The sequence below is a fragment of the Narcine bancroftii genome, chromosome 2, assembly GCF_036971445.1.
Source record: "Narcine bancroftii isolate sNarBan1 chromosome 2, sNarBan1.hap1, whole genome shotgun sequence".
NCBI classification, from domain to species: Eukaryota; Metazoa; Chordata; class Chondrichthyes; order Torpediniformes; family Narcinidae; genus Narcine; species Narcine bancroftii.
This window is the reverse complement of record NC_091470.1, coordinates 237,432,765-237,458,895: the sequence shown is the minus strand read 5'-3', so window position 1 is coordinate 237,458,895 and position 26,131 is coordinate 237,432,765. Positions and strand designations below refer to the sequence as shown.

At 38.8% G+C, this 26,131-nt stretch overlaps 1 protein-coding gene and 1 long non-coding RNA gene across 3 annotated transcripts in view; one reads left to right on the top strand and one right to left on the bottom strand.

Moving 5' to 3' along the window:
- LOC138753096 (CUB and sushi domain-containing protein 3-like) overlaps positions 1-26,131 on the top strand; it is a 691,055-nt gene that overhangs the window by 653,617 nt on the left and 11,307 nt on the right. The window lies entirely within an intron of this gene.
- LOC138752638 (uncharacterized) overlaps positions 1-26,131 on the bottom strand; it is a 59,150-nt gene that overhangs the window by 29,382 nt on the left and 3,637 nt on the right. Inside the window, exons 2-4 of one of the 2 annotated variants that reach the window (XR_011350796.1) lie at positions 22,937-23,093; positions 19,340-19,496; positions 5,816-5,868 (exon numbers count right to left, since the gene is read on the bottom strand). This is a non-coding gene — a long non-coding RNA (uncharacterized lncRNA). The remainder of the gene's footprint in view (positions 1-5,815; positions 5,869-19,339; positions 19,497-22,936; positions 23,094-26,131) is intronic. The other variant, XR_011350797.1, reaches the window with a different exon arrangement.

Genomic DNA, 26,131 nt, shown 5'->3' with positions numbered 1-26,131 from the left:
AGGCTAGAAACTGCAGGGAGCCTTGGTTTTCATATATTTAAGAAACTAGAAAGGCTTAAAGGAGATGTGAAGCTGCTTTTGCAGGCAAAGTAAAAATAAATCCAAAGGGTTTCTATAGGTACATTAAAAGTACAAGAATTGTGAGGGATATAATTGGACCCCTTGAAGATGTGGCGGGGGGGGGGGGGGTGGGAGTGTGGAGGTCAGCTCTTTGAGAAGCTGGAGGAGATGGGTAAAATTCACTAAGGAAAATTATATTGAGCCAGACAAAGTGAAGAAATATAGTTGGGAGATCATGGATCATTAAGGATTAATGATGAGTTAGTGTTGGTCATATTAAAAAAGATCAAGGTGGATAAATCTCCAAGTCCTTACAAAATATTTCCTCCGGCCCTGAGGTTGGTGAACAAATAGCGGGAGAGTTGACAGAAATATTTAAAATGTCACTGGCCATGGGAGAAATGCTGAAGGACTGGAGGGTGGCTTATGTTGTTCCACTGATCCAAAAAAAATGATTCATAAGTAAACCTGGTAATTAGCCTGTAAGTCTGGTGGGAGGTAAATTAATGTAAAGTGTTCTTAGAGATGGTATATACAACTACTTAGAAAGACATGGATTGATTTGGGGTAGTCAGCATGGTTTTGTATGTGTAGATCATGTCCAGCAAATCTTAGAGTTTTTCGAGGAGGTTACTAAAAAGATTGATGAGGGGAAGGTGGTTGATGTTGTCTATATGGACTTTAGTAATGCTTTTGATAAGGTTCCTCATAAAAGGTTAGCAAGGAAGGTGAAAGCATTAGGTATTAATGATGAAGTTGTGAGATGGATTCAGCAATGGTTGGATGGGAGATGCCAGAGAGTCGTGGCTAAAATTGTTTGTCAAATTGGAGGCCGGTGATAAGTGTCTCAGGGATCAGTACTGGGTCCACTGCTGTTTTTCATATATATTAATGATCTAGATGATAGAGTGGCAAATTGTATCAGTAAATTTGCAGATGATACAAAGTTTGATGGTGTTGTGAACAGTGAGGAAGTTTATCAAAGCTTACAGGGTGATATAAGTGAGTTAGAATAGTGGGCTGAAAGATGGCAGATGGAGTTAAATACTGATTAATGTGAGATGTGACATTTTGGTAGGATTAATCAAAATAGGTCATACACATTAAATGGTAGACAATTGAAGAGTGCAGTGGAACAAAGGGATTTAGCAGTTATGGTATATAATTCTCTGAAAGTTGAATTGCATGTGGATAGGGTGGTGAAGAAGGCATTTAGTCTGTTAGCTTTCATAAATCAGAGAATAGAATACAGGAGTTGAGATGTAATTTTGAAATCATTGTTGAAAGGTATTGATGAGGCCAAATTTGGAATATTGTGTGCAGTTTTGGTTGCTGAATTACAGGAAGGATATAAACAGTTTAGAGAGAGTGCAAGGGAGGTTTACGAGAATGTTTCTGGTGTTTCAGGAAATGGTTGAGCATGCTGGGACTTCATTCTTTGGAGCGTAGGAGGTTGATGGGTGATTTGATGGAGGTATTCAAAATTATAAGGGGGAAACAGAGTCAATGTGGACAGGCTTTTTTTCCCACTGAGAGTGGGGGAGATTCAAATGATTAAGAGTAAAAGGGGAAAAGTTGAGGGGGAATTTCTTCACACAGAGGGTGGGTGGGTGGGGGTATGGAATTAACTTCCGGCAATGGTGGGAGAAGTGAAATTGATGTTAATTTTCAAAGAAGGGTTGGATAGGTATATGGATGGGAGAGGTGTCGCAGGTTATGGGCCAAATGCGGGGTAGTGGGACTAGGTGGCACAAGATGTTTGGCTTGGACTAGTAGGACTGGACTGGACTGTTTCTGTACTATAAATGGTTATTTGGTTTAATCTCACTTGCAAGTCAACATTCAAGCATGGAGTGGTTTGTGGCAAATAACATTTGTCAAAAGACTTTTGAGAAGAGCATCTAATCATTGTTCTTTCACATTAAATGCTCTTGTCCCTCAGTGTCAATATCCGAGCACTCAGCATTGCCCAGAAGCTCAGCTGAACAAACAACATAAACATAAGAGCAGGCCAGGCTGGGTATTCTGCACTGAATATGTCTCATGCTGATAATCTAAAACTGTTCTACCATCTGCAAAATATTAAGTCAGGAGTGTAAAGGAATACTCTGAACTTGAACGGTGCAGCCACAAGCAAATGTCAAGAAGTTTGAAATCATCAAGGACCAGGTAGCCCTATAAATTTGACACCTATTGTTAGCACTTATAATAAGCTCCCACCACAATTGCGTGAGGTTTATCCATAAAATACCATGAAATTGCTCACTGGGGTTACACTTCAGACATTTTTTAAAGCCTACAGGTATACCACCTCATGTTGGTTTCCCCTTCCAGTTACAACCCATCCTCTTTGTGAAATACATTGCCAGTCCTCCTTTATTGCTGGGTGGAATTACTGTCATCTTAACTCAGAGGACTGCATCAGTTTAAAAATGTAGCTGATCACTAGGATTTAAAGAACAGTTTAAAAATGGGAAAGAATGTTTGATTATTTTTAAATTTAGACATACAGCACAGTAACGGGCCCTTTTGGTCCATGAGCCTGTACTGCCCAATTACACCCATTTGACCTACAACTCCCAGTACATTTTGAGGAATGGGAGGTAACTAGAGCTCTTGGGGGAAATGCCAGGCAGACATGGGGAAAATGTACAAATTCCTTGCCCACAGTGTGGGACTTGAACCCTCGTCCCAATTGCTGGTGCTGTAACAGCATTGGGCTAACTGTCCTTTGCCAGAGATGTTTTATCATTAAAAATAAGTTTAAGAAAAACTTTTAGTTATAGATATAATTATTAATGCAGTAATTAATTATGTTGACTTACAAGCATTAAAAATGAAAGCATCAATTCATTGAGATTGACATGAATAAGTGAATGATTTATTAAAAACACAAAGCTTAAAGTGAAGTACATGAAAATACACTTCAGATTGGTTCAAGCATATCTCACCAAATAGAGGTAAGGCTGAAAGAACTCAAGTTGGCTTCAAAGACATATTTGCAGTAAAAGCAAAACTTGTCACTTTTTGATAATTATTATTCATGCTTAGGTTAACATCAGCATTTGGGTCAATGCTTTTTGCATTATACTAATATTTAATATTGGAAAAATGTAAGATATTTTGAGCAGATTGGTGATGATCTTGCCAAATTTCAATGGGGCAACTCTCACTGAATTCATTAACCAGCATTCTTTAAATACTACTTTTAAGGGAAGCATTCTCTTTATTTGTTCTTGCTAAATGAAGTTTGCTGAAATATTTGGTAGCTGATTAATGCATGTGACTGTTCCCACTACCATCTCTCCATTGCTCTTCTGGTAAATGAAGTTAAACAGTATTTTGAGTGATTGGTTGGGAGAATTCAGGTGGCCAAAAGTGATTTGATTATCCTGAGAAGTGAACAGTTATTGGCAGAGTTACACATTTCAAATTTATATTCCTGATTTAACTTAACAAAATCCAGATTTTTATTTTATATCATTTGTTGTAATAGAAATGCAAAGTGGTCCAGGACAAAATACATATGGCTAATTTACCATAGATCATACAGCAAACATGAGCATTGTATAAGAAATTATTTTGAAATGAAAATCCATTGATTTCATCATGACGAAGAATAAGCAATTACCATGGAAATAAATGTGTTTATTTCATGACACAAACATTAATATTTAACTCACTCTATGGTTTTCTACAGCTATTTAATTAATCAAACACAATGGGCCTGTATCAAGTCACTCCCAGAAATTTTCCCACCAGTTAAAGAACAAACATAGTTATGAGTTGTACAGTTGATAAATGGCAGTAGAATTGGTAAAAGAGTGAGACTTTTTATGGCACTTTAGAATAACTAAAGATTATGAGAAAAAGAATGGGGTCAGCTCTTGCTTTCCAGAAGAGCAATGGAGAGATGGCAGTGAGAACAGGCATGTGCATTAATCAGCTACCAAATATTTCAGCAAACGTTGACTGGCAGATAGGTCAACCCCACCCCCACCACGCTTTCTTTAGCTTCATTTTAATGGTTTTATGGTATATCTGGTGTATGTCGATCCCCCATTTTTTGGGGGGCTTTCTGGGTCTCCCAGGAGCAACCCAAAGATTTTTAAAAACTCCCCAATCGCAAGTAACAAAGCTGTAAATTAAGTAAGTAAAAATAATAACCTTGGCCAACTGGGCAGGAGCAGTGATGGTTATGCCAGGGTCCCAGGTAGGAGTGGTTATGGTGGGGCCCAGTGGTGGGGATGTGCTTCCAACACTGACTTCTATGCCGAATCGACGACAATGTTTTTTTTCAGTGTATATAAGGTCTCCAAAGTATTACTGGCAGACAAATCAATCCCCATTTTAAAAAATTTTGATGTATTTTTTCCGAAGGTTTAACGACTCAATGTATGCTGACATACACAGTATTTAATTTAGAATTGTAGCACAACAACAAGCCCTCTGGCTGACAAGCCGACAGCACTCAAATACCCCCATGTGACCAATTAAACGACATACCCGCACACCTTTGGAACATGGTGGGGGGGGAGGAAACCCACATGCTTACAAGGAGAATGTACAAATTCATTCCAAACAGTGGCTTCAAGCCCACATTGCTAATGCTCTCATCATGTTGCACTGATCGCTAAAAGAATAATTTTTTTAAAAAATAGTCCAAAAGAAGCCTGGATGGCTTTGTCTCTTGAGTGGGTTAGAAATTTTACAGACTTCGGACTTTCTGTTGAGCATTGAAAAATACTATTTCTGTGTGCAGACTGATTGGGGAAAAATAATACTCCCTGACTTTGCAGATATTGACTGAGAGAGCCCACATATGTTTTAGTTATGTAAGGTTCCAAATGTATTGCCCCAATTCCTGGAAGTAAGATTCATCCAAAAATTCTAATTTGGCAAAATAAATGCTTGAAAGCTTGGGAAAAAAATGAAAATCAGTCGTCCTAACTGTTTATTACTATAGGCTAGGAGGGAAGAGGAGTTGGAGACCAACAAATGAAAATAATGATGAGTTGTAAAGTGTTATGCCATCAATAAGTGTTCAGACAAGTGAATGGAATAATATTTGGCTTTTATTGACAGTCTCAATGCTACCTTAGTCTGGCCAGTGGGACACTGAGCACCTTCTGTTATACCAGCTAGGCAGACGCTCCTACAGCAGTGGCCAATACACAAGTACATCTGTGAGTGACAGTCACCATTGTCTCCAAGAATTTGGCGAAATTCAAAAAATACTGACTGGAAGATAAAATGGCTGTGAAATGCATTTTAAATTTTAGAAACCTGCAGTAGCAAAGTTTGTTGGTCAAATGCATAAATATGTTTAACACTAATTGGAAAGAAATTCCATAAAATTATAACATTGAGGAAACATTGCATTAATTGGAAAAAATATTCCACAGACTCATAACATGAAACAAAAAAAGAACAATTCAGTGGTCATGGTCACTATCGGATTAAGAAAATTTTCTCAGAGCTTTGTATTGTAATTTCTGCGGGACCTTGGAAATGTGGGTTGAACGTCAGAGTGGAGCCTGTGGGGGTGAAATTGAGACTTTGGGAGAGACTGTTCATTCCCACCTGTGGCTAGAGGTTGAGGTTCAGGGTGAGGAAGGACATGTTCCTGCTGTGGTGATATTTTCTGGGTTGACACGGAACCTTGCAACAGATTGTTAGATCATTGAGAAAAGGCTTGTCTGCGAGTAGCAGATGGTTGAGACATGTTATTAGCTTGAGGAAAGAAGTTAGTTACCTGCACACTAGGTGAGACAAGGTCACGGAGGGAGACGGTGTCTTTTCTTCCATCTGGATATATAAAAGTAAAAATATGTTGGTGAGGGCTTTTGTTAGTTGCCGTATATGGTGAGGAGCAAATTGAGTGAGGTGCTTCTGGCAATGCGTCTTGCCAGTGGCTGGTGGGATAACCTTTAGATTTCAGTGCAAGGGTGATAGTTTTCCAAACAATGGCATTACCTGCTCCACTTGCTTGTTACCACGTAGATTATAATTAGTGGTACGGGTGGTAGCGATACCTTTTGCCAGGAGGGCTTGTCTTAGCTCAGTGCTCATAAAGGCATATCCTCTATCACGATAAATAAAGTCAGGATGACCAAAAATGCTGAAGATTTTATCAGGGGAGAAAATTACAGTTGAAGCTAACACATCAGCACAGGAAATAGCAAAAGGAAAATGTGAGAATTTATCTATAACATTAAGGAAGTAGACACTTTTATTGTTAGATGATAGTGATCCTTTGAAATCGAAAAATGAGGTGCTCAAAAGGTCTGGTGGATTTAATAAGTCTGGTCTTGGAAAGCTTGTAAACTGGGGTTTGCTCTCTGCACAGACTACACATTCCTTAGTCATTTGCCTTGTGTCTTCAAGCGAATACAGCAAGTTGATATCACATAATGATAGTCTCATAACGCCAGGATGATATAAAACATCATGAAGTTCTTTGAAGCGATCTGATGGTATGCTTGCACAGGTCATGCGAGATAGAGCATCAGGAGGATCGTTCAGCTTCCCTGGGCGGTAGAGGATATCATAATCATAGGTAGAGAGTTCGATCCTCCAGATCATGATTTTATCATTTTTAATTTTGCATTTCAATTTTGTGTTAAACATGTAAGCTACTGACTTCTGATCTGTCAGCAAGGTGAATCTTATCCCTGTTAAATGGTGTCTAAAATAACAAATGGACTCTTGCCTGTGCTTCTTTATCAATGGAGGAATACCCCCATTCCAGCCCTTGTAATGTCTGTGAGAAAAAAGGCTATGGGCCTACCAGCTTGGTTTAGTGTGGCAGCTAAAGCACAATCAGAGGTGACAGATCCAACTTGGAAGGGCAAATCCTCGTCAATAGCAGACATTGAAGCTTTGGCAATGTCTAATTGAATTCTCTCAAAAGCTTTTTGGGCTTGCTCTGACAAAGGAAAAATAGTTGTTTTAAAAAAAGTGGTTGTGCCTTGTCTGCATAGTTAGGCATGCACTGTGCATAATAAGAGAAGAAGCCTAGACAGCGTTTGAGAGACTTGGGCTGGGGGAGGTAGTTCCATGAGGGGTCTCATTCTTTCAGGGTTGGGGCTGATTTCACCCCTTTTGACAACCTAGCCCAGTAGAGCCAGGCGCTTAGTGCGATTATACGCACTTGTCTTCGTTTAAGGTTAAGTTTAGATCTTTAGCCATCTGAAAGAATTTATTCGTTAAAATCGTGATCCTCCAGGGTTTTGCCACATAGGGTGACATTGTCCAAATAGGGAAAGGTGGCCTGAAAGCCGTGTGCATCCACTAACCTATCCATTCTCTCCGAGAAAACATACTCCATTAGTAACTCCAAAAGAAACTCTTCTACACTGATACAGCCTGCCATCAGCTTCAAACACTGTGTACTGTCTTTCCATTTTGAGTATAGGTACTTGGTGGTAAGCTGAATTTAAATTTATTGTGGGGTATATTTCATATTGGACAATTTGATTCACCATATCAGAGATGCAAGGTAGGGGATCTAACTGAGTAAATCTGTTCACTCTCTGGTGTTTTGCCCCTTTTTTGACAACTACAACTTGAGCATGCCAAGGACTCAAGTTTGGTTCAATGATGGTGGTCTAATTTTAAGAGTCGATAGCCGACAGATTGTCTCCTGGTGTGCAGTGATTGAAGGTAATAGCCTGTTAAATGCCAATAATGTACACTTCATTTTGCACTGGAAATCTCACCCCAATAACATCTGAGCGCATAAATCGGCAGTACATGCAATTTAAAATCTTTGTACTTGGTTCCTTGCACATTTAACGTTACTCTACCTCACTGACAAAAGGCAAAGGAGGAAAAACCCAACACCCAACCCCAACCAACCAATTTTCCCCTGCAGCTGCTGCAATCGTGTCTGCCTGTCCCGCATCGGACTTGTCAGCCACAAACGAGCCTGCAGCTGACGTCATAAATCTTCGTCGGCGAAGCCAAGCCAAAGAAAGGACAGCAGTTAGCAATTTCGTCCTTGAGTCCATAACATGCCATTAAAATTCTGCACCTTAAAGGATGCAGTTTAAGCCCCAAAGAGTTTGCTGTCGCAGGGTGGATCTAGCTGTTAGGACTCCCAGAATCAAATAAACAGTCAACAGTTTTCCCATTTACCTTCACCTTCATCGTGGAATGTTTCAACTGGTGGGGTTTCTCTTAATTGAGGTTGACAGACATTAGGACGAGACCATGCAGCTGCGACATCCCACGGGAGCTCGCCTTGTCACTGGTCGTTCCGCTTGCAGTCTCCGAGGAAGAAATGTCAAACGAGTTGTCAGTTCTCCAGGTAGTCATCACTGCTGTCTTGCTGCAGCATCTCATCTTGTCCTTGGTGCCTGTCTTCTTCGTCTTTCTTTTTCTAGCCTCTTGGCATGGGCTGGGCGATAACTCCCAAGCTTGTCAGGCTCTCACAAAATGCCCCCTTTTTTCACATATGTCACAGTCAGCTTGTCGGGCAGGGCACAGTGTGCATGAACGCAGTGTCTGCCCACAGAACTAGCACTTTTTGAAACAGTTCCTTTGTGGTTTCTTGGTTACACTCAGCAACGGGTCATCACGGGAAGCAGACTTTGAGGGGGTAGCTTCAGCACTTCATCCCACCTCATCACCTAGGGCTTGAGCACCCCGCAGTGCTACCCTGATGGTCTTTGTCTGCAGTAGGGCGGCATTAAAGGTCAGTTCAAGGGTCTCTAGTAGGCATTGTCTAACGTACCACGAGTACAGTCCACTTGTAAAGGTGTCCAACATTAGAGCATTTCTGAGCTTCAGCTGTAACAGCAGAGAAGGTATAGGCTCTTAACAGCCCCTTCCGTGCAAGAGCAAAAGCATCGTCATTTTCATTGGGTCATTATTTTCGGGTGTGAAGTTAGCGCCTAGAAAACAATGTGTTCTGTGGCATATCATAGAAGGATCTGATTAGACCCAGGGCATTCTGATATATGTCTGTCTCCCCGATCATTGAGTTGGGAAACTCTCCTAGGAGAGCAACAAGATGACCCATCTTCACGGGGCCTTGAATCACATTGTTCACTTGCATGTAAGCTTTGAAGCACTGGAGCCATTGATGAATATTTTGGTGGCTCTCGGAGCATCTTGATCTATCTCCAGTCTTCCAAGTTTCAAGGAAGTATCCATAATTGAGTTTGTTAATAAAATTGATATACCATCAATAAGAATTCATACACGTGAATGAAATAATACTTGGCTTTTAGTAACAGACTCAATGCTACCTTAGTCTGGCAGTGGGACAATGAGCACCTTCTGTTATACCAGCTAGGAAGACGCTCTTACAGCAGTGGCCAATACACAAGAACATCTATGAATGACAGTCAGTAATAGTACAGAAAATGAAGCCTGCAATGGGAATTTTGAAGTGTCAAGGAGTTAGTTCACACTTAGTTCATGAGGGCTTGGGGAGAATGGTAAGATCAATAATTTGTAAGTGGCCTAAAACTTTCCCATTCTTCATTGCCAGAAACTTGCTTACATGCAAGGATACATGGGTGTTTTAAATCTCCAATATGGAAATTGATTCAGGGAATAATATTTCACAATTTAGGAACTGAAATTTCAGAATGACCAAACAATCTGGAATTGGTTGTTTTTTGGAGTTCACTTGGGGGGGGGGGGGGGAAATAAAATATTTCTAATTAGAACATAGAACATTGTGGAACATGGCAGCACGATACAGGCCTTTTAACCCTCAATGATGTGCTGACACATATATTCATTAATAAAAATTACTAAACCCTCCCTCCCTCAGAACTCTCTATTTTATCTATCCTAATTTTTCAGCCTCCACGATCTCCCCGGCAAGGCATTCCAGGTACCACAATTAGTTTTGTTTTAAATTCAGTCTCCCCTAAATTTCCCTCTCTTCACTTTAAATAAATGGCCTCTGGTGTTTCCTATACCTGTCCTGGGTAAAAGTGGCACTTGATGTCCACTCTATCTAGACCTCTCAGAATCTTGTATCAAGTCCAAGGTCTTCTAACCTTGCCTCATAAGATTTATTTTCCAATCCAGGCAACATCCTGGTAAATCTCTTCTGCACCCTCTCAATAGCTTCCACATCCTTCCAATAATGTGGTGAGCAGAACTGAACACAATACTCTTAAGTCTGGTCTCACCAGAGATTTGTAGAGTTGCACATGACCTCTTGACTGCTGAACTCAATTCCCCTATTAATAAAGTCCTAACATGCCATAAGCCTTCTTAACTGTCCTATCAACTTGTGTGGTGGCATTGAGAGATATATGGATTTGGACTCTAAGGAGGTCCCTCTGTTCATCCACTCTCCTAATTAATAGTTCAGATGCCTTGTTAACCCTCCTAATTAACCAACAATTAACTCTGTACAAATCCTGATTTGTCCTTCCAAATTGCATCACCTCACACTTATCTGGATTGAACACCATCTCCCACTTTTCTGCCCAAATCTCCGTTCTGACTATATCTTATGACAGCACCATTCAGCACCATCTACACACCTTCAACCTTAGTATCATTTGCAAACTTACTGACTCATCCTTTCACCTCTTCATCTAGGCCATTTATAATAATCACAGAGAGGATTCCCACTTGCCACTGACCTCCAGGCAGATTACTTTCCTTCCACTACCACTCTCTGCTTTCTACACAAAAACCTTTTTTTTAATTCTCACAGCTAAGTTTCCATGGACCCTAAGCATCATGACCTTCTGTATGAGTCTATCATGGGGGACTTTGTCAAATGCTTCACTAATATCCATTTAGACCTCGTCTATTTCCCTAAACATCAATTTTCTTTTGTTACTTCTCTTCACAAAGCCATGATGATTATCCTGGAGTAGACTGTACTTCTCTAAATGCTCATAGCTCCTATCCTCAAGAATCCGCCCAAATAGTTTGCAAACCACTGACATAAGACTCCCCAGTCTATAATTTCCTTGATTCTCCCCATTACCTTTTTACACAAGGGGACTACATTTGCCATTTTTCAATACTTTCCCTGTGGCAAAGAGGACTCAGATCTTAGCCACTGCCACGGATATCTCTTCCCTCAGCAACCTTGCGTATAACCGCATCCAGTCCCAGGGACTTGTGAATCTTAATGTTTTTAACAAGATCCAACACTTCCTCTTTTTTTAATCTCAACATTGTCCAGCACACAAGCCTGTTCTATCCTGACCTTACCCTGATCGAGATCCCTTTTTTTGTGTGTGAATGCTGAAGCAAAGTATTAATTTAGGACATCCCCAACATTCTCTGCCTCCAGGCACGCTACCTCCTTTATCCTTCTGTGGCCCCACCTTCATTCTTGTCTTGCTTTTGTTCTTCATGCCTTGGGATTTTCCTTAATCCTACATATCAAGGCCTTCTCATGCCCACTTCAAGCTCTCTTAAGCCCTTTTCTAATCTTCTTCCTGGCTACTTTATACTTCTCATGGGCACTTCCTGTTTTCTGCTTCCTCTATCTTGTATCTGCTACCTTCTTCCTCTCGACTAGCTACCTCACCTGTTTTGACAAACACAGTTCCATTTTCTTGCTGTCTTTTCCCTGTCCCAATGGGACAAACCTATCCTAAACCCAGTGCAAGTTGTCTCCAAACTTCCTCCACATTATTTCTGTGCTTTCACCCTTGAACATCTGTTTTCAATTTACTCTCACTAGTTCATCATAATTTGCCATTCCCCAATTAAACATGTTCCCATTTTATCTGCTTTTATTCTTAGCTATAGCTCAGGGAATTGTGGTCACTCTCACCAAAATGCTCCCTGCACAGAGAGGTCCACCACCTGATCAGGTTAACTACCGAGAATTAGATCCAGTATGGCCTCTCCTCTTGTGGGCTGGTCCACAAACTATGTCAGGAAACTTTCTTGAACACACCTGACAAATTCAGCCCCATCTATCCCTCTTGCAGTCAGGAGGTATCGGTCAATATTAGGGAAGTCATTCTCCCATAAGCACAATGCTGTAATTCCTGCACCATTCCAAACTCCTCCATTTAAAGAGATGGTTCCAGATCTGAATTGGTACTGTTTTTGTTGAGCAGTTATTTGATTGCAGTGTTTGAAAAGAAAATGACAAAATCTGCATTTCCCTTTTTTTGCCACTTAGTTAAATCTTACGATGTTACTTAAATTACACACAGGGAAGTGAATGAATTCCAATGAAGATAGTTAATGAGCCTTTTGAGAATGAATAAAACAGAAACTGGGAAAAAAAATGTGCCATATGCTGACTTATTGGGGTATGGGAGGTTTTGAAAATTTTTGTCCAAAACCTGACCTAGACATTAGAACATTGAATAAAATCTAATTCCCATGATGAACAAGAGTCTAAAATGAATCATGGCTGTGGCTACATCAGTATTCACTGTTCCCTGTTGGTACTATAAAAATGATTAACAGATTGATACAATGCCATGACAGTGAGAAACAAGGCATCTGAATAAAAGATGTGTATGACCAAAGGCCAACAATGGTTATTAATTGTAAATTTATAACTGAGTGCAAGTTTCACTCACTTAGAAGTGCATAATATAAATCACCAGGATTGTATGAGGGAGGAAATGAAGGATGCTCTTACCATCATGCTTTAATTGCTTTGGCCACTGCTCTGCTCTGTTGCAGGAGACAACTAAAGTATTGTATTTTTCCCCCTCAGAAGAGCAAAAGCTTTAGACCAACTAAATGTGAAGTGCATGTCCATGAATCCTTTAGTTCAGCAGGAACGCTTGATTAGATGGCAAGAAGTTATACTTGAACTACATAAAATACTTGTTCAGCGACAACAGGAGCACGACAAGAAGGAAGTGATAGTTCTCAAGAAGGTGCATGATAAATTCACAGTTAATTTTTAGCTTTGACCAGATTTCTAGTTTTGAAGAGAGGCAATTGAGACTATTCTGAGTGAAAGGATTTAACTGAAGCAAGTAAGATTATTAACCCTGGATGGTATGAAGAGAATGAACTATATCCAGTCAGAAAGAAGTAAATCACTTGGGGCGATAGTTATAAGTTTAGTTGGTGGAAAAATTGGAGAAGACTTGAGGAATATGTTGATTTGAATGAATATAGTATCTCTTGTCCCATTCAAATAAAACCCTGGAAAAAGACTTGAGCAGTTGGGTAACAGAAAACTGAGAATTAGGATGATCACATTTTGCTGCTGTGGCAAGTCGAATCACATTTTTGTACTACATGTTTCTCTAATTTTTAAGTTTTTAAAAAAACACTATCTGTGAGCTGGATAATGCTTTGCTTATATATTCAATAAATTTTTAATTTTTTTCTAAAGCTGATGTGAGCCTCTGAATTGTTATTTGCATATTGAGACTGTTCACAATCATGTATGTAGTTTGACAACATGGCTGATCTTAAATAATATTGGCTTTAAACAAAAAACATGATATCAGATTTTTTAAATCAATTCTACATTGATGATTGAAAACTTCCTCCTTCAAATTTTATAGATAATACTTAAACAAATTGTAAATGTGAACTGCTTATAGTCTGAATCACAGATCTCATGCCAAATGATTTATTTTTCTGATGCCCAGATTTCCCACATTAATGTTTTCAGTGACAACCACTATTAAGATGGACTGTTTTGCACCTTGATCTTCCAGCTGTGAACTGCTGTTTAATTTTACTGGAATAATAGCTTGTGTTTGCAAAATGAGTGCTGCTGGCTAGTAAAAGAAGATAACCATGAAAGGCATTTTTCATTCACTAATTAAATATTAAAAATCGTGATAAGATTTAAAGTAAAGTGATATCAGAGTATGAAGGTTCAAATGAAAAATTAAAATATTTTTTGGGGGAAATCTGCTCCACTCTTTAATTGCAGGAAACAAAAAAAAAAGAATCTTAAATCTTACCATTTTGCTGGGTTGCCTGATGCAGGTTGAAACATGTCCCAACTGCATACAAACAGATTAAAAACATTGGGTTTATGCAGTTCCAGTGAAAGACAAGTGCTCCAGGGACTCACAAGGTGACTTGCAAACTTTTACTAGCTCATACCACTTCTATTTGTGTTATCTTCTAAATTTCCGTTGGTTTTCTGCCTGCCCAAGATGTGTTGTGTTTGGACAGGACAATCTGAAGTCAGGCTTTTGGCCTATTAGACTGAATAATGCCTGTCAGCAGGAAGAAAAGCAAAGGAGAGAGAAATAAAATAAACTGTTATACATAAAAGATGATAAAGAATGGGATATCAATTGGTTAAATGAAAACCTCAAAACAAGCATTATTGAAAAGAAAACATACTTTGATGCTTTTGACGGGATTAAGACTACAGATTGCGAAATAAAAATTTCAGGACCCAAGAGTTTGTCGGCAGTAATTATAACTTAATACAACATTAAATATATAGATACTCCTGATGGAGCTAGACTTTATAGTTGATTCCTGCTGTGTGAACAGTTTGTAATTAGTTGAAGTTCACATAAAGTGAGTGCTTTCTGAATGTTCCAACTGCAACCATTATTGCTGACGGTAACTTAAGACTGTAACTGCTTGTGAGTGAGCAAATGCTGATATCTTAAATCGTTATCTCACATTATGAGCCATTAATTTTAATCAGGGATAAGGGCAGAACTATGATAATTGCCCTTTAATTCAAGAGAGTAATGAAGGATAGCTGCAAAAGATTTCTAGGAAATCTAAAGGACATAGTTCATGCCACAAGTTACCTGCTACATAATTTTCTCTTTTGCACTGTTAGTGACGTTTCTGCTTCCAGTGGGCTCCCACGAGTTTGTCGGGTGATCTGGATGATTTTTCGAGTGCAATATCAGACTTTGCAACATTAAAGATGAAACGTAGCAGGAAAGTTTATTAAAAAAATATCATCTGCAAATCTAGAAAAAATATATTTTTGAGTTGATACCTGAATATTGCCTTTTCCTATCTGTTCTGTGAGGTGAATGCTGAATATTCGTGAAGTTCACGGTATGTAGGAAGGTGTGATGTTATTATAGATGTGTGTTGTATTAGTGTGGTGCGAGTGATTCTTTGTAAGTGGACCTACATCTAATTCCTTGTTGTGAGGCAGCAAATATAATTTTGAAGCTGGTTTTCCAGGTAATGAGACTCAAAATGTTATATTCTCTTGTCTGTGTAAGAGATGGAGTTCTACAGTAAATGAGAACCCAAGGTAAATTTGCCATAAATACGTACAGTGGAAGTCCGAAAATCCAGATATCAGAAATTTGGGCCACCCAAGAATCTGGACTTTTAGGCGTGACAAATTGTTATATTTTGTATTGTATATAGATATGTTTTAAAGGAGATAAATTGTGGCAGGTTTTTTAGTGTAGGTCACATACATACACTTAAAAATAGAACTCATTCAAAATCCCAGAACTTTGCAAAAGTCGAGTGCCTTTGCAAAAAATTTGAAGGATGCCTATAAGGACTTCACAAGTAGGTGTTAATTGGACATGTTGTGGAGTAATGGATTATTGTTTTGGAAAGGAACCAATCAACAATCTTGGAAGATTAGGTCTGGAGCCACAGTCTTGTCTGAGTGCAGTTGGCTATTCTAAGAGGGTCATGTGCTTTTCTGTGAGTGAGAATTCAGTTCTACAGTTGAGCAGCAGCTGAAACTGAAACATGACCAGCTACAAGCTTGTGGGAAAAACCCCATTTTGAAGATAGGTTGTGAGTTCTTAGTTCAGCCTGTTCAAAGCTCTTGTGGTCCATACAAGAGAGATGGCTAGCTGCATAAGGTTTCAATTGAAATAAAGGAAACAAAAATGAACTCTGTGGTGACCTGAAAGAAATAGGTTATCATCTGGAAAACCGTGGTGGGGCAAGTTTCTTCAGCAAGACACTGAAGTGGCTGATCGGAAGGGATCAGTCGTGGGTGTCGAACGAGCAACATATCTCTCTCTCTGAAAACCAACAAGAACCTGACTGAGCAGTAACCATTTACCTTTGAGGCATCAAAGCCTGGTGAAATTCATCAATATTAAATTTTGTGCACAGTATAAGAATTGCCTGCCACCAGTGAACTTGAAAGAATGAGATGTGAAATTCGACTGTGAACCAAATAACTTTTCTGAACTTACTAACACATTACATACACATGTGCTTAGAAGGGGGTTGTTAGGTTAGGCTAAGTTAAAAATAACGTTAAAGTTTGATCCTGTTATCATGTTTAAAGATAATTAACAGCAACTTTTGTTTAAATAATGATTTGTCTTGGTGAATTTCTATTGCTGCTGAGTTTGGGGATCCTCTGGGCTCATAACATAGGAAACTCTTAAACTTTGAAAATTTAACAATCTTTTGTGTGTGTGTGTGCACACATAATTGTCTGTTGGTGCACAATGGCAACAAGCAACCACTTTATTTTTCTTTAAAATTGCTTGTTTTGATAAATGAAGCATACTATATATGCTAATAAATAAACTATCAAATTTTACCTGTATTGCTTGTTTTGATAAATGAAGCATACTGTATATGCTAATAAATAAACTATCAAATTTTACCTGTTCATATCTTCTTTATTCCTCCTTAAATTTGAATTTTAGAAGTACTGACCGAGAATCAGGAAAAATCAAAATTCCTGCACGACCCAATCCCCGAGCAGTCCATATTTTCAGACTTCTACTGTATCATGGAAAATCAGCTTTTGCAAATGAAAATTGTGTACAAAAATTTATAAGTTATATGGATATTCAATTTTTATTAGATTTAGACATGAAAGAAGTGTATGGGAATGATTTCTGGACATTTTAATTGAAAAGAAACTATATGCTGGTCATGGCAATAATAGCTTAGAAATTTAGATTATCCACTCAGACACTGAGATTCTAAGTCTAGAAATATATTAATCAACAACTTGTGCCATCCTTGGATAATCACCCCAACTTTTCAGCCCTGTATCTTGGGTTACATGCTGATGTACCAAAAATGAAAAAAAAAAACATGTTTTATTAGGAAGTGAATGAATAGTATAATTAATTAAAGGTGTAAATGAACGAAAGGGAGGCCTGTAAATACTTGGAGTGATTGCAATACCAAAGGAAAGGCAGTGCTTCTTGCTGGACTGGTGGTTTCCCTGCTATCTACATAAATTAGAGTGAGTTGTTGGTGCCTGCCACATTGACCACCCCCAGTGGGCTGATATCGCCTCCAACTGTGCATCTTGGCGCCTCACAGTTCGGCGGGCAGCAACCTCCTTTGAAGAAGACCGCAGAGCCCACCTCACTGACAAAAGACAAAGGAGGAAAAACCCAACACCCAACCCCAACCCACCAATTTTCCCTTGCAACCGCTGTAACCGTGCCTGCCTGTCCCGCATCGGACTTGTCAGTCACCAACGAGGCTGCAGCAGACGTGGAGATACCCCTCCATAAATCTTCGTCCGTGAAGCCAAGCCAAAGAAGAAGAAAGAAGAAAAGAAAGAAATATGAGGAAAGGGATACAAATTCCTTATTCTGAGGCAATTAGTCAAGAAATTATAGTAACTTTAATGTGACAGATAACAATCCTTTCATTTTTTTCCCTTATATGGTGAAAGCTATCCTCTGGACAATCACCCTAACCCTAACCCTAACCATCTTCTGTGATATGATGAGGCCCAACCAGATGTCGTCTTTTCCTGTGGCCTCAATTTCAGTCGTCCTGTGACTGTTGGTGGTGACTGACTCTGTCACTTTTTTTTTCCACCTTTCACGTGAGGCCTTTGTATCCAAGGTAAAACCATGCATCCACTGATCGTCATTATTGGAGCTTCCCCTTGAAAGTCACATGCCTCCCCGTCCTCCCTGTACTGACACTAACCACAACAGCTGTGCGAGTATAAGATAGCTTTAATAAACTAATACGTACACTAAGAGGTCTCGTTTCTCTGCAAGACGAACCTGAAAGGCTCGACTGTAGCTCTGGACTGCTTTATGTACAAGGTCACTGGGATGACCCCTAGTGACCTAGTGGTGTAATTACATATCACCACACTCCCAACCATAACTAGTGTGACCATAAAATCTTCAGCACTCTCCTGACTTGACAATCTATGCCTGTTCTTTGATAGAATTTTAATTCACAAAAAAATAAACAATTGTTAATTACCAATACATGGATATTGCAGTGGGGTTTTAGCTGGGAAGAGAATAGCAATGAATTTTTGGATTTACAATGGGGTTTTATTTAATGTGCTAGAATCCAACAATAAAACTTAATCCTTTTGTTTGAATTGTGCTAACCTGATACGAGTATGGAATGCCATGTGAAATCAAACAAGTCCTTCAGAGCCATATCAGCGTTCCCACATTATAACTCTTCTTTAGAATGCTCGTGTTTTTTAATGGTGTTTGTTTAACTCAACAGTTTCTATTAAATTAGCATTTCCAAAGGATTGAAATACAAAACTCAAGCATAGCAAACTGTTTTATAATTGAGCATAAATGGATTCCACTTTCCAATCACCTGACCTGTTAATATAGGTAGATTTAGTCACATTTTCCTGAGATATAACAGCATTTTAAAGTGAAAATACTTTCCACTTCAAGTCTGGGAATGATTTTTGTTTCCTTAGGGGTAATACATGATAGGACCATGAAGATATTAATTTATTAAGTGTAGATTATTTTGAAAGTTATTGGAATGTATTTGAAAATTGAGCTAAAAAGTTCAATTGAGCAAGAGCTAGTTTTCAGAGATCTGTTATTTTTTTTAAATTGCACAACTCATTTTACAAATGTGAGTAGTTTTATAAATATATATATCCTGCATTCATTTAGGCATTGTTTTTGGTTGTGGTCATTTTGTACTTGAGACTTAAATGATGTAGATTTCAAGATGTAGACTGAGGATGGTAATTGCCTTAAATTCTGTAAAGAATTGCTGACATTCACACTCATAAACACCCACACTTAGAAATCCCAAACATGACAAATTTCTTGCAGGGTTCCAATCAATCTGCCCTGCCATTGAACCAGTCTGGAGAGTAAAATGACTTGAATACACCAGCATTTACTACAAGTTAGAAAGTCCATGTGTGGGCCTTTGGTGAGGTTATTTCCAAAACAGGATCCATGGGGACATATTTGAATGTTTTTTTTTATGATTACAAGAAAAAAAGATTAGAATAAAAGGTAATTTGTTTTTTTTTAATTTCAATGGATTGTGAACCTTTTTGTCTGCCAACAATTCTCAGTACTGAAGTAAGAGAGCATTGGGAGAATGCAAAACAGCTGGTTTTGCCATGTCATAAATTTTCTCAGCAGTTTTGTGGATGGGGATTTGTTCTTACCTGTTCTAGTGAATCAATTAAGAGGTGAAGGGTTTTGCCAATCAGGATGTGAAGGTTTTCATCCAGCAAGAAAGTATCTTATGGAGAGTGTAGAGCTATACTTTGTCTCAGTCAGAATGTGCAGTTAGCTGCAATCAACAAGTTCTGAGCCATACATCTGCAATTGATGAAACAGAATAGGAGGTTCCTCCATATATATTCTTTTTACCACCATTAACCAGGAATGCATTGCAAATGTAGTTTTGAAAATACACATTTAAAAAAAATTAAAGTTCTGCTTCAACGTTAGTTGAAATTGCTTGGATACAAGCAAATATAATTACTATGGCTGGCTGGAGGAAACATGTCTCAAATTGTTACCAGATTAACTAAGATATATTCTTGTTAGCTGCTGGGAGATTTTCCCATGGTTTAGTTCTATAGCAATTCTAGCTGTAGATTTAGTCAATTCTCTTCAACTCACAAAATTATAGTAACCAGGAGAAAATCAAAGTAAATATCTTGCTTTTTAAGAAATAGGCATGAAATGTTCATGAACAGATAAAAATTCATCAAAATAATTTGATAACAATGTGGATTATTTTAAGTATTAGATGCCACTGCACGCTTTATGCCAGAATCATTTTCAGGCATCATTATTTTATGTAGTTGTTTCACTAATGAGTAAAAGGGCATTAAAATTGGATGAGGGAATTATCTTGGATCGCTTGATTGCTTTCCTTTTTTTTTTAAATTGTTTTATCAACTCATTTTATTTTTCCAGAATACATATTATAAATTGATGATCATTGTTCCCACTTTCTGATTAGTGCTCACATGGAATGAATTTTTATTGTTGCATGTACTAGGATAGAGTTTAAAAAAATATTGCTTTGCATGCTGTCCAGACAAACAAACTCGTACAGCAGGTCATGCAGCATTAAACAAATAAATAAACAAACAAACAGTGAAAATATATTGTTGGTTAACCTGTGGTTCAATCTAGATGTGCTAGCTAACTTGAGCCTTCACTTCAGCATCTTCCTTGTTTTTACATTACTGCCCTGTATTGTGGAAATATAGATTGTTGTGGAGGTCCAGAGTAAAGATAAAGATTCTATTATTGTCATGTGACACTTAATTTAGGATGTAACATGCATGAAATTCTTTAACTTGGTCTACAGTAAGGCAGGTAGAGAGTCACCACTTTGTCCAGTACCCCTGACAGAAATGAAGATCCAGCAAGGAACAAGCTCACTGATTTACAAGACCAGTGCTATAACCACGGAGCTATCAGAGCCTGTTCTCCGGCTCAGTCCTTGGGCCCAGCACTATGTCCATAAGTGCTTCAATTCCTCAACCTTAACCTGACATTTAACACAACTGCATTCATCTCTCTATGTGGGTGAGTGCTTAAACTCTTGAGGATGAGTTTATTGTCACACAGACTACAACATTGGCGTGATAATAGCAAATACCCGAGGTAATCTCTTTAAGAGGAGGAAAGTTTAAGGAAGATGTCAAGGATAAATTTTATACAGAGTGATGGGTGCCTAGAACACATTGCCAGGATTGGAGGTGGCAGTTGGTACAATAAGAGCATTTAAAAGACTCTTGGATAGGCACATGGATGTGAGAAAGAGGGTTATGGGTGCGAGATCAGAAATGGTTAGATTTTTGTGGGGTCGGTTTACTTAAGTTGGCACACATCATGGGCTGAATGGTCTATACTATGCTATAATGTCCTGTGTACAATGAGAGCACCAAGTTCCTTTGAGTTCACTTAACTAGTGATCTATCATGGACACTCAATACCTCCTCACTTGTCAGAAAGCCACAACAGCGACTGCACTTCCTGAAGACTGAAGCAGAAAGGCTACTAGCCATCATTATGTCAGCCTTCTATAGGAGTTCTATCAAGAGCATCCTGGCTGGCTGCATCGTACTGGTATGGCTGCTGCAGAGAAATGGATTGGCGGTCAATCCACAGATCATATGGCAGGGAGGATCACAGGCGTCTCCCTCCCTTATTGATGTTATCTGCCTATCTACCAGGATCATTGTCTGAAGAGGACCCCTTATACCCTGCACACATCTTTCAGCTGCTCCCATCAGGGAAGAGATACAGGGGTCTCAGAGGCTGCACCAACAGGCTGAGGGAGTAGCTTTTTCCCATGGGCAGTGAGAATGCTGAGCAGCCAAAGGAACTGCCCATATGAGCAATCTAACCATCCGAGCCTGACATATGAATAAAACAATATTTATTTATTTATCTATTTATTTGTAAAGATTAAATGCTTGTGCTTATGTATTGTTTGACTGTCTGTGTGTGTGTATGTTATGTCCGGATGTATATCTGCATGCTTTCTACTGAGGACTAGAGAACACTTTCATTGGGTTATACTTGTAATATCAGATGACAATAAACTTGACTAGATTTAATGCACCCAAACTCTTGTTGTAGCCAAACAGGTACTTGTAAAGATAAACTAAAATGTAAAATAATTGAATTTAATTATGAGACAATTCACAAGATCTTAAATATAATTAATGTTTCAGTGATATTTTTCATTTCATTTATTGTTTTTAATTAAAATTAATTTCTAAGGGTCCTTGATGATTATAGATGTGTGGAATTGTGATGTTGTTAAAATGCTCCTGGAGTTATCTGGGGTGGAGCCTCAGTTTGTCATCGCTGAAACTTACTAGCCTCTTGCCTGTTGTGGCTGTGAGTGAGAACACTGCATCCCACGTGAAATGTATGGTGAAGCTCAATCTGTCCATCATCTTAAATAGAAAATTGTAAGTGATCATCTGGAAGCTATTGATATATGGGGAAAATAACAAATTTGCACAAAGCGCCAGGGAAAATTGAATGTAAGAAACATTAAAGTACAGGTGATGGCTGTTGGGGCCCATCAGGATTATAAATATCTCCTTCTCCAGGGAGCTATCTAATCAGAACTTGCCTTGCCTTTTCCCTATAGTTTTGCAAATCATTTTCTCTCAAGTCTTTCTCATTCATCTACCTCTCCAGTTGAATGTTCTGAATGGCTTAAGTAATTGAAGGTAATGGTTCTGATTCAGGTCTAGAATTTGCATAATTCGTTGGGTGACTGTTTCTATAGAAAACTGGAATCAGTTGAGGTTTCAGTCAGATTGACCTTGACCTAATAGTGATCTGGATGGGTGGGTGGGGGGCGGCTCAGTGGCCTCCCCATTTCTAAATCACATATTTGCATGACTAGAGGTCTTTTCATTGGTCTATTTGTTTCAATGTTGAACACATTTTTAAAATTGGAACAGTTCTGCAAAATGTACTCTTAAAATCTATCATAAACTGGTACATCTCTATCAAGTCTCCCTCAAATCTCTTTGCTTCAAGAGAACATCTTGTCTAACTTTGAAGCTGAAAATTTCAGGAGTATCCCCTCTGGAATTTTCACAACCGCAAGTATAAATGAAGTAAACAGAAAGCATTCCTGGTCGAGCTTAACCACTATTTCAACACATTCTCCCTTTTATTTTGTCATCTATGAACCAAAGGGCTCCTAAATGCTCTAATGACAGCTCCTCTTACAAATCCTGTCAGGTTCAAAGACTTATGCAGGGACTCACCTTTGTTGACTGTTTAATCTTCCCTTGTTCTGTCCGTTAAAATGTATAATTTCACTGTTAAATTTCTTCCAATTTCCTGCAAATTTTGCCAGCTTGTGTTGATGGCCTTCTACCTTCCAGTTGCCCCACTCTACCACATCTCGAGTTTTTATGTAATCTGGTGGCATGGTTTTGTAGCAGTTAGCAAAACAGCATTGAGACGCTTGCAATCTGCATTCTAAACTATCACTGTAAAGCGTTTGTACATTCTCTGTGTGCATTCCTCTGGCTGCTCTGGTTTCCTCTCACATTCCAAAGACATGCAGGTGAGTAGGTTTCATGGCTATAATGAGCTGCATGGGCTTATGGGCCAGAAGGGCCTATTACCATGCTGTATCACTGCACTATGTTCACATCTTTGGCCTGCTGCAATATCTGTGACCCACTGATTTAATAGGAGGGAAAAAAAAACTTAAAGAAATGCAAAGGCAAGATGACTCAAGAATTCTTTGCTTTTCTTAATACTTTTTAGAGATCACTTTCATTGATCTTTCACATATTTTCCATTCTTTTGTTCCATTTCATACACATTAAAAAATCTCTGACTGTCAAATATGTTTACAATTGAGCCTATTTCAAGTACTTTGGAATTTGGGGTTTGGGGTGCTCATCAAATTTGCTGAAACTCTGTCCTGAAACAACCACAGCACATCTGAAGAAGTAAATGCAGGTGTCGGGGTTTGGTCAGTACCAATTCTAGGCTGGGGACTAGCTCTGCGTGATCTGGTTGAAAAGTCACCTACCTTTGCATTTGCCTTGATCCATAGATCATCTTCCCAATTATGAATCCACCTCAGCCTTCATCTTACCTTCATGTCATTTGCATGTCCATCAACATCTTTGAAGTTAGCTTTTATCTTTCTAACTTTTTTTAAAAAATTAGGAATATAGCACAATATCAAGTCGTTTCAGCCCATGAAAAAGTTGCTGCTCAAATACACCCATGTGACCAAGTAACCTACAAACCCAATATGTATTTGGAGTAAACCCATTCAAATTCCTTCTTCCTCTTTGTCTGCCATAGAACCATTGAACATCACAGCATGATAAAAGGCCCTTCAGCCCATCTAGTCTGTGCCAAACTATTATTCTGCCTAGTCCCACTGACTTGCACCCAGTCCATAGCTGTCCATAGTTCTCCCAACCATGTAACTGTTCAAATTCTTCCAAAATGTGAAAATTTAGCCTGGATTCCCCACTTCAACTTACAGCTTGTTCCATATCCTCACCACTCTGTGTGAAAAATTCCCTCAAAAACCATAGTGGGGTGTAGTTGAGAGGCATGGGTTTGTGTTACCATGCTTCATGTCGAAATATTTTTTTAGAAAATAACTTTTCCCCTTTCACACTTAACCAATGCACTCTGGTTAATAGCTCACTTAACTTTAGTGGAAAAATCTTACTTGGATTTACTCATCTATACACCTCATAATTTAGTATCCCTCTATCAAATCTCCGCTTATTCTTCTAAATCCCAGGAAATAAACTCCTAACTTGTTTAACCTTTCCCTGTAACTCAGTTTCTGAAGTCCCAGAAATAGAATCATAGAATATTACAGTACAGAAACAGGCCCTTCTAGTCTGTGCCGAACCATTTTTTTGCCTAGTCCCACTGACCTTCACCCAGTCTATAGCCATCCATATCTCTCCCATCAATGCACCTGTTCAAATTTGTCTAAAATGTTAAAATTGAGCCCACGTTGACCACTTCAGCTGGCAGCTTGTTCTACACTTCCACCACACTGTGAAGAAGTACCTCTTCATGTTCCTCAAAAACATTTCCCCTTTCACCCTTTACCCACGACCTCTGGTTTGTATCTCACCTACCCTCAGTGGAAAAAGCCTATCTGCATTTACTGTCTATCCCTCTCACAACTTTAATGCCTCTATCAAATCTCCCCTCATTCTCCAGGGAATAAAGTCCTAACCTGTTTAACCTTTCCCTGTAACTCAGTTCCTGAAGTCTGGGCAACATCCTAGTAAATCCCCTCTGCACTCTTTCAATCTTATTGATATCTTTCCTTTAGTTAGGTAACCAAAACTGCACAAAAAAAAAAGAAATATGGTCTCACCAATGTCTTCTGCAACTTTACCATAAGATTCTAACTCCTGTACTCAATACTTTGATTTATGAAGGCCGATATGCTAAAAACTCTTGACAACCCAATCCACCCAAGATGCCACTTTCATGGAATTATATATCTTTATTCCTAGATCTCTGTTTTACTGCACTCCTCAGTGCCCTATCATTTACTGTATATCCTTTCGTGTTTTGTCTTTCCAAAATGCAACACCTCACACTTGTCTGCATTACATTCTATCTGCCATTTTTTGAGCTGGTCCAGATCCCTCTCTAAGCTTTGAAAACCTTCTTGCTGTCCACAACCCCTCCAATCTTAGTGTCATCTGCAAACTTGCTGATCCAACTTACCACATTATCATCCACATCACTGATATAGATGATAAAACAACAATGGATCCAGCACTGATCCCTGAGGCACACCCACTTGTTACAGACCTCCATTCTGAAAACCAATCATCCACTACCACTCTCTGACTTTTCCTATATAGTCATTGTTGAATCTAGTTTTTTACTTTACCTTGAATACCTAGCATCTGAACCTTCCTGACTAACCTCCCATGTAGGCATTGTCAAAGGCCTTACTAAAGTCAGTGGACAACATCAACAGGCTTTCTTTCATAAACTTTCCTGGCAACCTCCTAAAAAAAAAACTCAAGGTATATTAAACATGTTGACTATCCTTAATAATTTCCTGGCCATCCAAATATTTGTACACCTTATCTCTTGGAACACTTTCCAATAATTTACCTATGACTGAGATCAGGCTCACTGGATCATAATTTCCAAAGTGACCTTTGGAGCATTTTTGAAACAAAGGAACAACATGAGCTACCCTCCAATCCTATGGCAGTCAGAACCTTTCTGACTAACATCCCATGTGCGATCTTGTCGTCTTACTACACAACATGCATGGCATTTCCTTCATCAACTTTCCTGGTAACCTCAAAAAAATCCTTAAATTTGCTTATGCATCACTTACCACTCACGTTGACTATAACTAAAATCAGTCCCTGTCTATCCAAATACATGAACATCTGATTTCTTGTGACACCTTCCAATACTTTATCTACCGG